The sequence below is a fragment of the Lygodium microphyllum genome, chromosome 4 (genome assembly GCF_053477565.2).
Source record: "Lygodium microphyllum isolate KBCC chromosome 4, Lygodium_microphyllum_v1.1.10, whole genome shotgun sequence".
Taxonomy (NCBI): domain Eukaryota; kingdom Viridiplantae; phylum Streptophyta; class Polypodiopsida; order Schizaeales; family Lygodiaceae; genus Lygodium; species Lygodium microphyllum.
In genome coordinates, this window is record NC_141138.1 from 133958926 (window position 1) to 133962381 (window position 3456).

Here is a 3456-nt window from a genome sequence, read left to right on the forward strand (position 1 = left end):
CAGACGCGGCGGCCCAGTAAGTCTCTCATCTTTCATGTCCGTAGTTACCATGAGATATTTGAATGCATTATTGTATGGTGGATTGATATGTTGTTTCTTTTTCTGCAGAATCCGTTTGATGCTCCTTTGCAGAGGGACGAGCTTTCGGGGGACGACGATTTGTAGCTCGCCCTCGGATCCTTAGCGCTCACATACCTTTAGTTTTTAGTCGCCCGATCTATGTAGACATTTTCTATGTATTAGTGATATTGTTTTATGATTGTACCAATCGCATTTTATGCGATATCATGTATTTATTTCATCTATCAGTTTTATGATTTCAGTATAGATTCTTTTTGTTTGCAAACGCTTTGTATGCAGCAGTGCAGAAACTATTTTGTATGGCTCTCATACAGCACACAGTGCTATATGTGGCAGGGCAGCTTGCTGCCCTGCCACAAAATTTTTTTTTCCTCTGTTACCGTCGCTATTTGCGTCGCAAATTTACTGCAGACGTCGCTATTGTCGTCGCTATCAGCGTCGCAAATTCTCTGCAACCGTCGCTATATGCGTCGCTATTTGCGTCGCTATATGCGTCGCAAATGCGACGCATATAGCGACGCAAATAGCGACGCATATAGCGACGCAAATAGCGACGATTCCATGGCGTCGTCAATAACGACGCTTTTTCCGACGACGGGGGCAAATTTTGTTGTTTGTATTTTCGTCGCTTTAAACGTCGCTATAAGGTCTATATCTTGTAGTGTCTCGTATTTTCTCTCATTTTCCTCTCTCCCTCTCTCTCTTTCTTACATTCTTTGTTATCTTTCATGTTTATTCTCTCTCTCTTGTGCTCTCTTTCTTTTCCTTTATTCTTTTTCCTCTCGCATTTTCTCTCTTTCGCCCTCAATGCACCTCATTCTCAATAAAAACAAACATAAGAAAAGAAGAAAGAACAAGAACAAACCAAGAGGGGGCAATGTACTCACCATAAAGGCCCAAGGATGAATTCTTTATCTCCTCTTCTTGCGAGACAGCCCCCCTTTTTCCTTGGTGCACTTCCTCATCTTCTTCTCAAACGGCGATGGCAGTGGCGGTGAGAAGCTCTCCTTCTCTCTCTTCCTCTCTCTTTCGCTCTCTCTTTCACTCTTTGCAGCAAAATACTGTGCTCTAGTTTCACCCTTTTTTTTTCTTTGGGTATTGCCCCTATTTGCATCGCTATTAGTGATGCCACTAATATGCATCGCAATTGCCTGTCGCTATGCCCCTATATTCTTGTAGTGATCCTTTCTCTTGCATTCTTTTTCTTCTTGTTGTTGCACTATATATGTTGGCCAAAGGTTACATTGTTTAGTTTTGTAGACATCGTTCTCTTTACCACACCTGTTCATATGCATGGGCATACATGAGCACCTATATCCACACACACACACACACACACACACACACACATGTAGAAATATGTAAGATAGGTGAATAATATCTTCTCTTAGATGGTGAAGATATTAACATGTGCTCGACTCAATGTCAAGATACTAAGATGCATTAGTAGAGTTATATAAGACAACTTTGTGCTAGCTTTAACTTGTTCAATCCTAGACACAACCACCCCAAGAATTATAATTGCTTCAAGTTGAAGGCCTAGAGGGAGAGGCAGCATCAGTTACCCCCGACTGTCTGCCTGACCCTAACCAAGGGGGTTGTTCGCCGAGCCGGAAACATGGACCAAACCCGCCGCGAGAGGTCTCTCGGTTGGGCACTACTTGGAGCAGGAGGACGCTTGGGTGCCAGGGGGCTCTGGCCATAAATCCCTTGCCTTCCGGGTCCTGCACAAGAGGCCAGCGTGACTCGAGATTGGATCTCGAGGCCCGCATACTAGTCTATGGGTGGAATCTTGGAATAGTAATCCCTGTGGATTCCTAGATTGCCTTCGGGCGAATTATGGATTGCCTTTGGGCGGATTATGGATTAGCCTATGGGTTGGATTATTAAATGATGTATTCCAAAGATAAATAAGATAACTTGTTGAAAATGAACTTGTTTGACACTGTTTTTCTATGTCAATTGCTAAGATTACGTGAAGGAACCAGTGACAATTTGGCTAATTAAGGAAGCTCTTTTATGCGTGTCCAACTAAATGTGGTAGGTAATTAGACAACTAAAAAAAACCTGAGGAAAGTGCGGTGGATGTGGCCATGGCTCCGTCCTATGGATGGGTGGTCTCGGTTGGCCGGGAACTTCTCTCAAACGAAGTCAACAGCAGGGAACTTTTCTTGAAGGAAATGAACAGCAAGGAATGATGACCTAGAATCTAGGTTACTAGAATCCTGATTTATACTATTTTAGGGGAACGGAATGGGACTATGCATTATGGGCAGAGAGCTCGAGCTTTGCATCCCTCTCGTTTTCCATTCTCCTTGAACCAAGTGCAGTATGAATCCGCTTCGACCCTGACGTTTCTGCGTAAAGTAGTTTGCTTGGGGTTTGACGCTAGCTACCGTTCTAGGAACTTGACCACTAGGAGAACCCTGATTCAGGTCGGTCCTAAGTGGGAACGGCCAGAATGTTTTCGCTTCCTAGCAGACTCGGGAAGACCTAGATCACAAACCCCGTAACATTCCATGGGAGTGCCAGGTGGCACTTTCTAGACTCTCTTCCCGATGGGCTGCTAAGACATGTCCTACAAGCGAACAGGTGGACACGTTACACTATATCTCTTATGCACTTAAGAAATGAAGCAATAAAGTTCATGTAGAAAAATATTATCTACCGTGAGTTTTTGTGAGATGTACCTCTAAGTCTTTTTGGGAATTCTTATAGAGTTAATGTGTATGGCACTATATGATTTTATCTCTTATATAAGCTTTATGAATAACTTATTTGTGTGCAAGAAGTTTGTAAGTATAGCATCATCATGTCTAGCATAGCTTAAAAATGTTGTGAACTTCATGGAAATCTTGGCATGATCGTATCACGTCTAATATAATCAATGTGTGCACAATAAGAAATCTAAAGCTTTCAAAAAGATTAGGTTGTCTAAACATCTACGCATGAAGACATAATGAAACCACTATAGATTTGACTGATTCAAGATACTTGATATTGCATCATTTTCACTTATATATAAAAGTAACTAGATATTTTGGACTATGAAATTTTTGATAATGAGATATATTCATACAATCCAAGTGTTAGAAAAATAAGGTTTGTAAATTCATATTTAATGTATTACTAATGATATTTTTAAAATAACTTACTTTTTTCTTTCTTAAAAAATGATCTATTAATTTTTGGATATTTTTTTAATAGAATATTTTTTAGAGATCTTTTCAGGAATCCAAAGTAATCTCCTTTTATGGAAAAGATGCAACTTACCTAAAAGGTTTGCAACAATGTTTATTCTTGCTTTGTATATGTGTGGGTGTACACATATAGATGTATGTATGTATGTATGTACATGTGTGTCTAATATATGTG